This window comes from Lissotriton helveticus, chromosome 2_1 (assembly GCF_964261635.1).
Source record: "Lissotriton helveticus chromosome 2_1, aLisHel1.1, whole genome shotgun sequence".
Taxonomy (NCBI): Eukaryota; Metazoa; Chordata; class Amphibia; order Caudata; family Salamandridae; genus Lissotriton; species Lissotriton helveticus.
This window is the reverse complement of record NC_136059.1, coordinates 765,259,625-765,271,774: the sequence shown is the minus strand read 5'-3', so window position 1 is coordinate 765,271,774 and position 12,150 is coordinate 765,259,625. Positions and strand designations below refer to the sequence as shown.

The following is a 12,150-nucleotide window of genomic DNA, read 5'->3' as shown; positions in this document are numbered from 1 at the left end:
TCTCTTGTCACTGGTAAGAAAACAAGCTTATGTATAGCCTAATGATCAACAAATATGGTTTGAAACAGTCGGTTGAAAGCTGTTACATTTGACAGCCTTAGGGAAGTATTTCCCCCTACTTTTTGCCTACTTCCTCCACTTTTCTGAGCTCAGATTTGCTGGCTTTAGGATTCTGTGCACTGTATCACTGCTAACCAGTGCTAATGTGCTGATGCTCTCTCCCCTAAACATTGTAATATTGGTTCATCCCCAACAGGCATATTTAATTTACTTATATGTCCCTATTAAAGTGGTACCCCTTGTACCCAGGGCCTGTAAATTAAATGCTACAAGTGGGCCAGCAGCATTGATTGTACCACCCACTTAAGAAGCCCCTTTAACCATATCTCAGGCATGCTGCTGCTGAACTTGTGTGTGAAGTTTACACTGCCATGTTGACCTGGCAAACTAACCCTTTTGTTACGCACAAACCTTCCCTTTCTGTGCATAGAAGTCATCCCCAAGGTAGGCACTGTATAACCCACAGGGGATTCAATGTATTTAAAAGGCAGGACATGTACGTTTAATTTTTACATGTCTTGGTAGTGAAAAACTCCCTATGTCGTTTTTCACTACTGCAAAGCCTATCTCTCCCGTAGGATCACATTGGGATTACCTTCTAACATTTTATAATTGTAATTACTAATTAGGAAGAGATAAGACCCCCGCCCGCCCCCCAAGTCTGGTGCCTCTGAAATCACAATTTATAATTACGACTTGTGGCAAAGTCGTATTTTAAATTACAATTCTGAAAATGCCAGTTTTAGAAGGCTGGCATTTTCTTAGTTTAGCCATTTGGTACCTGCTGCCTGTCTCCATTCAGTCTAGGTTGGGTGACAGCTGGGCGTTGTGTATTCCCTTCAGACAGCCACAGAAAAAGGGAGCTTAGGTTTGGCTTGATAGGTCATCCTGGGATATGGGAGGGAAGAGCTGGGCACAGCTTCACATTTACACTTGAATAGGCCGTGTCCTGTCCACATACAAAGGGCTGCATGCCCCCCGTGTAGTGAGTATGGAGCCAGGGCAGGAATGTAGGACCTCTGTGCACGTCAAAAACATTAGTTGTAGTCTCCCCCACTTCAGTGTCACAACTGGGTATAAGTACTCGACCTCTGAAACCATTAATTGCGTACACTCCTGGACCTGTGAAGACTCTGCCAGGAAGGAGGACTGCTGTGCTGCTGAAAGACTGCCGCTCTGCTGGACTGCTGTTTTTCTGGATTCTTGCATTGCCGTGCTCCTCAGCTGCCTGCTGTTCCCCTGCCTGGGTGAGAAGGACTGGACTGGCATCACTTGAACCCAGAGTGACTTCAAGGGCTTGCTGGCTTGCCTCCTGATTTGAAGTCTCAGGGACATAAAATACTTCCATCCATCCTGCTCATACACCTGGACTCTGCAGTGTGTGAATCTGCCCTGCTAGTTATGACACCCCAGTCCTGGACCCTTGGAAGTCGGCCAAAGGTGTTTGCTCTAGCGGAACCAACATATCCTCAACTATGTGCGCAGAACAGACGCATCATTGCTGTTGCGGGAACAAGACTGGTGCATCACCCTTGGAACCAGCACAACACCTTTGAAACCGCAGCAGTAGAGCCAACGCATCACTGCCACTGCTTGGAGAAACCCGGCACATTGCTTTCAGAACTGTCGCTTCTCTAAATCGGCTCATCGAGACTGGTACATGGAGAAAATTGATGCATTACCCCTGCGTAGGTAACACTGACGCATTGCTCAGCTGCACGCTTGCCTCTTTGTCGATGCAACCAGGATCAATGTACTTTTGTTCTGTGGGCCTAATTGGGGTTCCTGAATCCACCTCGTTCTCCATCACGGTAAGCCTGAACTTTTGACTTTGCGCTGGTCCTGCGCAACCTGATAACCCAAATAAGCACTTATTACTTCCAAGCGCTATTTTACAGTTTATTCTTTAAAAAAATCATATCTACTTATTGGATTATTTTATTTTTGTTTTATTTTATTTATAAAATTAAGCTATATTTTTCGAACCTGGTGTGGAGTCTTTTTGTGGTGTTTTCACTGTGTTACTGTTTGAAGTGTTGCAGAAATACTTTACCCGTTGCCTTTAGGTTAAAACGATTCAGAAAAGGGGGTGGTGATGGACAGAGCATCTGAATTAAGCAGAACACTCATACCCAGTCAAAAGATCAGGGCTTGATCCATCACCGTTTTTTAGCTCACTGCACCATCCCAGTTCAGAACCTGGCTACATGCAAATTAGTCTGTCCCTGGCCCAGTGCATCATGGGAACAGGGCAGACCAAACTACCAAGCCAATTCTTTACTGGAAAGGAAACAAGCTTCCGGGGACCGGTTTCTGGCATTACAGCCGTCTTCGTCCCTTGCTCACTGCACCATCAGGATTCAAGCAAGCCGGACCGAAGACGGCTGTAATGCCAGAAACCGGTCCCCGGAAGCTTGTTTCCTTTCCAGTAAAGAATTGGCTTGGTAGTTTGGTCTGCCCTGTTCCCATGATGCACTGGGCCAGGGACAGACTAATTTGCATGTAGCCAGGTTCTGAACTGGGATGGTGCAGTGAGCTAAAAAACGGTGATGGATCAAGCCCTGATCCTTTGACTGGGTAGGAGTGTTCTGCTTAATTCAGATGCTCTGTCCATCACCACCCCCTTTTCTGAATCGTTTTGGCCACTATAGGAGTGGAAGGGTATGCTCAGACATGAGTCCCTTGCTCACTGCACCATCAGGATTCAAGCAAGCCGGGCCGAAGACGGCTGTAATGCCAGAAACCGGTCCCCGGAAGCTTGTTTCCTTTCCAGTAAAGAATTGGCTTGGTAGTTTGGTCTGCCCTGTTCCCATGATGCTCTGGGCCAGGGACAGACTAATTTGCATGTAGCCAGGTTCTGAACTGGGATGGTGCAGTGAGCTAAAAAACGGTGATGGATCAAGCCCTGATCCTTTGACTGGGTAGGAGTGTTCTGCTTAATTCAGATGCTCTGTCCATCACCACCCCCTTTTCTGAATCGTTTTGGCCACTATAGGAGTGGAAGGGTATGCTCAGACATGAGTCCCTTGCTCACTGCACCATCAGGATTCAAGCAAGCCGGGCCGAAGACGGCTGTAATGCCAGAAACCGGTCCCCGGAAGCTTGTTTCCTTTCCCGTAAAGAATTGGCTTGGTAGTTTGGTCTGCCCTGTTCCCATGATGCACTGGGCCAGGGACAGACTAATTTGCATGTAGCCAGGTTCTGAACTGGGATGGTGCAGTGAGCTAAAAAACGGTGATGGATCAAGCCCTGATCCTTTGACTGGGTAGGAGTGTTCTGCTTAATTCAGATGCTCTGTCCATCACCACCCCCTTTTCTGAATCGCCTTTAGGTTAAGCCTGACTGCTCCGTGGCAAGCTACCAGAGGATGAGCACAGGTTAATTTAGGGTGTGTTTGTGATTTACCCTGACTAGGATTGTGGTTCCTGTTGGACAGGGTTTCTACCTCTGCCAACCAGAAACTCAATTTCTAACAAAAACACTTAGCATTTTACAGTTTTAGAGACTCATGGTATGTTTACCTACCTTTCATTTATTTATTCAGGTTTCTGGATTATCAGACCGAGAGTACTTTCAAATTTGAAAACTACAGTCTATCATTCCCCTACAAGTGACAAAGTAGCAAAAAAACTTTTTGAGCCAATGTGGGCAGGGAAAGCTTTGTAAAGAATCTTGATTAACCTTGGTGCTCATACCACCAAGTCTGAACAGTGCATCTCTAAAGGCTGCATTCCATTGACTAGTTTTATTAAGGGCTACACAGTCCAGTTTATGGCATTGTACACCAGACCTGGCACAGATTGGAGCCTCGATTAGAAGCTCTATTTATGGTACATGTGCTGGCTGACTAGTTAGAGCACTAGAGGGCCCTGCATAAAAAACAGTAAGCTTTGGTTCAAATTGCTCTGTGGAGAGCATGCTAAATGTATGTCACCTCCCGAGTGGCTTTGCTCCAGCAAGTCATTCTCTGGCATTTGTGCCCTCTGCAAATAAGGGACCAGTTGTTATTTTTAAACAGGGTCTAGCAAAAATCCAACACAATCCCGATTACTGGGGCCCTTTGGTTATATGTCTATAGGTTATTGTAGTGAATAGGTTCACACGACGAATTGGAGATAAGTTGGTTTATTCCTAAAGAACACAGGAGCAAGGCAGGACGCACTCTGCACAGGACTTGTACAACAGCAACTGACTCAGTAACCGTTGCAAGGGTAATGGCACCTTGCAGAGATTACGAGAGACAAAGAAGGTTAGAAAAGAAACCGTTCTACTATTGCGAAATAAGAACATGACACACCTTCCTTCCTAAGAAAACAAAAACATAAAATAAATAAATAACAGAAAATAAAATATACTTAACACTCAAAATCCTCCAACCGCTTGGGTTTGGAACATACTCTTTTCTTGTTAATAACGTTTCCAGAACTAGCAGTTTCATTATAAGATGTACCAATGGTTACATCGTTAGTATCAACAATGGAATTATCAAAAGTAGAGTTTTCATTAACAGAAATATTACCAGAAGAACTAACATTAGTATTGTCAGAAATTATATCACTGTTTACCGACACTACTTCCGATGTAGTTTCAACACCACCTCGTTCTCCCTCAACAAAATGATTGTTCACAATGTTTTTTAGAGGATCAAATGTACAATAATTAGAAGAGTTAGTTTAGGTATAGTCATCATCAAAAGTGCACATGGGTAAAGGAGGGGTGGAATGTGCAAGTTTTTCCTTCTTTCCTCTGTAGATACTATTCTCCTGATGTTTCAAACTTTGCCATCACTCAAAAGCAGAGCATTACATAAAACCTTCTTAACTTGCAAAGGATTAGAGAATTGAGATTCACCTTTGCAAACTCTCCAGGGTTTTTTAACTTTCACCCACATACCTGCCTTAATATCAACCCCCCCTGAACTGAATTTATCATCAAAAGTACGTTTATATTGGAGCTGTTTTTTCAGAATATTGTTATTTACAGAACTCATAGAAATATCATGACTAGTACTTTTAAGTAACCACTCCGGATTACATTTAGTTCTGGCAATACGTCCTCTCATTATTTCAAATGGAGACATTTTTAAAGCCTCATGAACATTGGTTCTATATGTCCAGACAGCTTTAAAAACTTGAAGTTCCCAAACAGTCCCTTTCATGCTAGCAATTTGAATAGCATTTTTCAGTTCTTTGTTAAATCTCTTACACATGCCATTACCACTAGGGCTGTATAAAGAAGTGGCTTTGCGTTTTACACCAACTCTTTCAAAGTAACTTTGAACTAACTTAGACACAAATTGTACACCGGTGTCGCTAATGATTTGAACAGGAAGTCCTTCATTTATAAACACCTTGTCAATGAACTGTAGAACAGAAGCAGAATCAATTTTGTCTACGATGGAAATAGTTGGCCACCTAGAGAAAATGTCAGTAATGTAAATAATATACTTAGGAGTGTCACCAATGGGAGCCATAATGTCAATAGCGACAGTGTGCCAGGGACCATCAGGAATAATAGGCTCACACATGTCAGGTCTTAAAGTTTTAAGTGCTTTGTCAGAGTTAGAACAAATAACACATGCTCTGACAATTCTTTCAGCATTCATATCAATACCTGGCCACCAGTACCATTTTTTAACATTTTGTTTGGTCTTCACCATACCACAATGATTTTCATGAAATACATTTAAAATGAGATTTCTTAGAGATGTGGGAGGGATTGCTTTGTCTCCCCGGAATACAGTATTGTCAGTAATAGATAACTCGTTTCTTACCTCCCGAAATGGTTGAAGACTAGATGTAACCTTGGATTTCTCAGGCCAGCCTTGACGAATGAGGGAGTTAAGAGAAACCAAATCATTTTCTTTCAAGTATTCATCTTCCCTCTTTTCTTTTTTGATACAAAAAGGACTCTCATCGTGAATAAGTGCAACATGTAAAGAATCCCACTCATTAACAATACATTCATGAATGTCTAATGGCACACGAGAAAAGAAATCAGCAAGAACATTGCTTTTGCTAGGAACATATTCCAACTTGTAAATAATTCCTGTAACTGCATTGACATCCTGGCAATCCTAGCTGAAGCCTTAAACAACCCTTCAGTAGTAAGAAATTTCACTAAAGGTTTATGATCAGATTTGACTGTGCATTCTCTGCCCCAAACAAAACTTATGTAATGTTCCAAAGCCCAAACGACAGCTAAAAGTTTCTTTCTCTATGACCGAAAACTTAAATTCAGGAGGGGAAAGAGCCCTAGAAGTGCATGCTAAGATTGATTCGATCCCTTTCTCATCAATTTGGGAAAGAACACTGCCTAACCGGATGTATATCAATACAACGCGATCTTTTAGTTCGCAGTACTTGACAACGCTGCCATTACAACGCAAGTTGTTACAACGACTTGCGTTGGAGGGTGCAGATTGTGGAATATTATAATTTTAGATTCCAACACCAGTCCACGTAACAGTAGGGAAGGTGTTGGAATATAAAATTACAATATTCCTTAACCAACAGCGCCATCCAGCGCAAGTCGTAGTAACGACTTGCGTTGTAAAGGCAGCGTTGTTAAGGTAGTGCGGTGTAAACACCGCGTTGTAAACGATGTTTCCCGCATAACCCCTTATTGCTGGCATCTACAGTAATTATGGATCTTTATCATTGAAAAAACATAGCATCATTAACCAAAGAAAGCATTTCTGAACTTTTCAGCAAAGGAAACTTATCAATAACTATGTTATCATTGAGATGGCGGAGATCAATGCATAAACAGATTTTTCCGTTAGAACGTCTAGCTACCACGATGGGACAAATCCATTCAGAGGATTCAATTGGTTCTAGAATATCATCTTTAACAAGTTTGTCCAACTCCTTTTCAACATTGTTGTGAATTACAATGGGAATTTCCCTAGCTTTGTAAATTTTAGGGTTGGCGTTATCTTTTAAAAAAATGGAGTGATGAAAATCTTTAAAGACACCAATTTTGCCATTAAACACTTTAGGAAATTTAGATAACATGGTATTACCTATATCACCATTTTCATCCACCACAAGGACAGTATCAGAACTATTGGGGTTTAAAATATTATTAAGATTTCCTTGGTCCTTCCACCCAAGTACAGAAGGTCCGCACTTAGAATCATATAATTTTCCTAAAGATTCTCTGCCCTTAAATCTGAATTGTAGAGGTCTGAAACTAATTATGTCTATTTTTTTCACCAGAATAATCAATTGGGGCAATGTCAGGAGTGTAAAGCTTTTCACCTAAATAATGTAAAAATTTAGAATTCCAGACATCTTTGCAAACACTTGTGTAGGGAGAACCCGAGTCAGCATAGATATCAATGGAAACTCCCCCAATCAACATATTACAAATTGGCTTTAGATAATGAGATGTAAATGATAAATTGGTTTTCTAAGTGATTGTGCTGAAGGTCATCTTGAATAGAGCAATGCATAATTTTTTTAACGATGGCTTCATCATCACTAGAAGAATTGCAAACAATCTTGCCTTTTTTGCCTTTTTTTCTTCTACAAGCTCTACAATAATGACCAATCAGACCACAGTTCGCACACTTTTCCTTACTAGCAGGGCATAGTTTGTTGTTGGCCAAATGAGAATCACTTCCGCAACTGTAGCATTTGAAACTTTCGCTTTTCTTGAAATCAGGACTAAAAGATTTGGATAGAGATTTCTGTTTAAAATTGGACTTATTTTGAATTTTTGAAACAACCTGTTCTTGAGTTTCTTTATCCTTTGTTTCACTTGTAATCGCTTTAGCACTTCTGCTAGAGAGTTCTGCTTTTCGGACTATAGCTAAGACGTCCTTGAGATCAGCATCACCATTAATCCAGAGTCTCTCTTGGATTGCTGGGTCGCGGGTGTGCATTACAACTTGATCTCTAATAAATTGTTACCGAAGGTGGTCAAAGCTACAATCTTCTGCAAGTTTTTTAAGTGCAGCAACATAAACATCAACAGTTTCATTCAGTTCCTGCTTTCTATGAAAAAAATTATATCTTGTTATATGTATACAAACCTTGGGGGAGAAATGGTTATCAAAATCTTTCAACACATCTAAAAATACATTCGATTCCCTCCCACCGGTTGCTTTTGTCATTTCATCATACATTTTTAAGCCTCCAGCGTCCATTGAATGTAAAAATCACTTTTTCTTTCTTTCAGGTTTCATTTTGGCTTCTTCATCAATTGTCTCAATAAAGTTCAGGAAATAAGCTTTCCACTGTAACCATTTCATACATGGTTCACTTCCTGCTGGCCAAAAGGCTTGTGGAGGTTGCATTGAAAAATTCTGAGTAGCCATAGTGATGAAAGAAAATATGAATATAAAGTACTCACTTTTTGTGAAAAACAATTAAGCTTGAGTGACAAACACTGGTCAAAAAGTAGTAAAAGTGTCTGGTTTAAAATGTAGAAAATACTGGAAACTGGAGCGTAAAAAATAAAGTGTTGAACAATCGTTACGCGTAAACTTGTCTGAATTACGCTGTAATGATAAATAAAGTACACCTTTTTATTAAGAAAAAAAAATATTTCCAAAATGGCCGCACGTCTCATACGTCACGTTTGAGGGAAGTGAAAATGCGCAGAGGAAGCAGCACTGGGAATGGAACGCAAGTAAAGAGAAGAATGGAAAGCGAACGCTCCATGGTGCATGCTTCACAGTCTCAGTAAGTCGCGTCTTTTAAAAACAATAAGCGTTGGATCCTAATTTCCTTAAACACCCAAGGTTACTGTTAACATATGCGAAAAACAATAAACCTAGTTTAGGGAAATGAAAACGTGGGGATGCCAATCTGTCCACACTTTGAATAATTCCCATAAGGCAAAAGGAATAGGATCTTAAAAGTAGAGAAATGTACCTTTAAATACCGGAAACGTAGTAATCACATAGGCAGTTGTAAATGAGTTGCTGGAAGGTGAAAAAAATGGTATATCCTTGAAGAATTCGAAGGATGAAATAGACAAGAGAAGGTCTTCAAATTGTAGAGACGTAGAGAAATTCCAGAAATTCCCCAAAAAATGGGTTCAGGCATTCCTAGGGGGCTATTATGCCCGCCACCCTATCGGGAAACTGGACCGCCGCCTCAAGTGTGGGGGTCCCGAAATGTGCATTAGGATGCGCCCGCCACAGTGGCGGGCGTAATCCTCATTTTAACATTGAGGCGGGCGGTGCTCACTGCACCGCCCGCCACAATCTTAAAATCAAATGCACGCATTTGCATACACGAAGCGGCAGGCACCACAGGTACCCCCCCATTGCACCAAACACCTCGGCCATCACCAGGGGGGCCCGCAGGGGGCCCCAAACCAAAAACCGCCTGCCTTTCGAAAGGCTTGACAAAATGCCCATTGTAATATGGCTGGCGGTGTCTAACAGACACCGCCACCATATTAAACATATTCCGCCCCGGCCACCAGGCGACCGAGGCGGAAAACAGGCGGGCGGTGTTTTTCACCGCCGCGGTCCCCCCCACCATCCTAATATGGCGGGGGGAATTGGGCAATGGATGTCGGGCGGATTGCCTCCGCCAGGCCGGCGGTGGCTACCGCCAGCCTGGCGGAGGCAATCCGCCCGACATCATAAGGGGCCCCCTAGTGTTCTTTAAATATCGTCCCCAAATTGTAGTGAATAGGTCCACACGAAGAATTGGAGATAAGTAGGTTTATTCCGAAAGAACACAGGGGCAAGGCAGGACGCACCCTGCACAGGACTTGTACAACAGCAACTGACTCAGTAACCGTTGCAAGCGTAATGGAACCTTGCAGAGATTACGAGGGACAAGGAAGGTTAGAAAAGAAACAGTTCTACTATTGCAAAATAAGAACATGACAGTTATGAAGGAAAATGTTATGCCAGCTCTCTGCTTCTGAAGGTCCTACACCTCTGATCTATTGTTTCAAGTAAGTAAATCATCCTTATGCAAAGCCGTTGCCCTTAATCATTGGATCTTCAGTTGGTAACACTTACTCTTCCATTGCAGTATATTCTATAGAGGAAAATAAAGCCCAGAGGCAGCCATCAGTCACAGAGAAGGGGCATCTGGTTGGGACTGAACTGAGCACTGACCTGACTGTTGCAAAATACAGTTGCAACTATGCAGACACGGCATAAGGCTCCTGCCTTAGAGAAACTAAATTAGCATAATCTTACAGGATCCAGTTCTCCAATAGCAAGATTACGTTTCTTAGATGAAGGGGAAGGGGAATTGGCATACAAGTGTCTAAATCTAGTTTTCAAAAACCGCACTGTCCCTTGGAAAAAAGGGGTACTTGGCTATCATGTGGCTTTCAAGATTGAAACCTATGATCCAATGTTATAATGTATGCAATATATCATTATTCACTATTGGTCCTTATCAGCCTACAGGACTGTGGCTCCCTAGTTATATCTTAGGGTTCCATCAGGAGTTGGGGGCAGCTGATGTATGACAGTAGACCTGTTTAGAGTGCTGCAAAGTTGATGATGGCAGACATGAATAAAAGTGTTTTCAGAAGAAACGCACACATTTGTAGGCATCTACATGTCTGGCTTTGTTGCCCGTAGTGGTGTCACATAAACCTGATAGATCAATCAGGCTCTGTTTGAGCCTCCCTAAAATTAATTAAATGTCGGACAGGATGGTTAACGCAAAAACGTTCTGCATATTTGGCCTTTCCTGGACAAATCTTCTTGCCCATATCCCACACATATACAGAAACAGGTCAGGAGGATGGGCGTTCTCTTACTCACTCCTAATGCATGGATCGACTTCCCACTCCACATTTGAGCCTCCTCTCGTCTTGAATTGTTCAAAAAGCTGAATTCCTGACTTTTCAATTAACCAGCGTGCCATGGGCAGGCTTAGGTGCACACACCTGCGGAGTGCCAGGGTACCCTAGCGGGTGATAGAGCTCTTTAGAAATACACATAACATCAGATTGGGGTCCATCCATCATCTGCTTACCTCATATTCTCTGTGACGTCACTTTTTGTGTACAGAATTAGGCATTACATTTTTGTTTGTGTTGGCATTGTTTTTAAGATTGCAAGCATGAACTTCTTTCAGGATTTCCTTGGTTGTATGATGACAGAAAAGTAACAAACCTCCATAGTGAAACAATATGGGTGACAAGCATTGTCAGCGCAAACCACCAATAGAGTACTAGTTCACTTGTAAGTCCTCATCGCCTAAACAACACGTGAGATAGTTAGATACAACTGTAGCTGGATTACACAGAAAATGTGCCTTTTACTATTTGGCAGTACTAAAGGGACACGGATATGAACAATTCAATATACTCGCAGATGGGAAGATTGGTCTTTAGCAGTCAAAAGAGAATGGGGAAACCAGATTATTTGATGCATTATTATGTCGTAAGCAGGAACTAGGATTAACACTTTCAGCAGCGATATACACTTTGAGGAAGTCCAGGGGACAAGGCTGGACGAAATATGTGTTGGCAAGGAGTGCTGTGAAGAAAAAAAGGAAGATAAAAATAACAGAAGAACTCAGTCAGAGAAGCTTTTTCTGAGTGCATTCAGGAATTTTGGACGTAACTCTTTAGTGCACATGACATTAAAAAGCTGGGAAGTGGAGAGCTTTACTTATGTTGGAAATACGTATCACAAAAGATGGTTAAAAAAAAAAGAAATAGACACTGGTGAACCCTACTTTTGAACTCAGTCTTCCTGACAAATATCTATTGTTTGGTTGACTGTTACTCAAAATGAGTGCCTAATTTTTCAGTTAAAACCAAAGTCCTGAAATAAAGCAGAGTTGTTCATTTTATTAGAGGAGTGAGGGTCAAAACATGTTTTAGGAAGCTATGGAGTGCATCACAATTGCAGTGCCCATGGTGTGAAAACTGCATTGGGATAGGTGCAGTAGGTGCAGAAACTGAATAATGTTCTGTGTCGCAATAGTGATCGCAAAAAGGTTATTCTGTCATTGAATGAGAGGCATTGCTAATTTGCCAGATCTAATGTTTTTCTCTTAAATATATGGCTTGACGATGTAATTGTTGAGTGCATTGGTTAATGCTGATGAATGACAAATAGGCTTCGCTGGAGTGAGGTTGAGAAAGAAT

The 12,150-nt window shown here is 41.8% G+C and overlaps 1 protein-coding gene across 1 annotated transcript in view; it reads left to right on the top strand.

Annotated features, from left to right (window-relative positions):
- FBXL17 (F-box and leucine rich repeat protein 17) overlaps positions 1-12,150 on the top strand; it is a 2,072,621-nt gene that overhangs the window by 2,057,122 nt on the left and 3,349 nt on the right. The gene's annotated exons all lie outside the window — the stretch shown is intronic.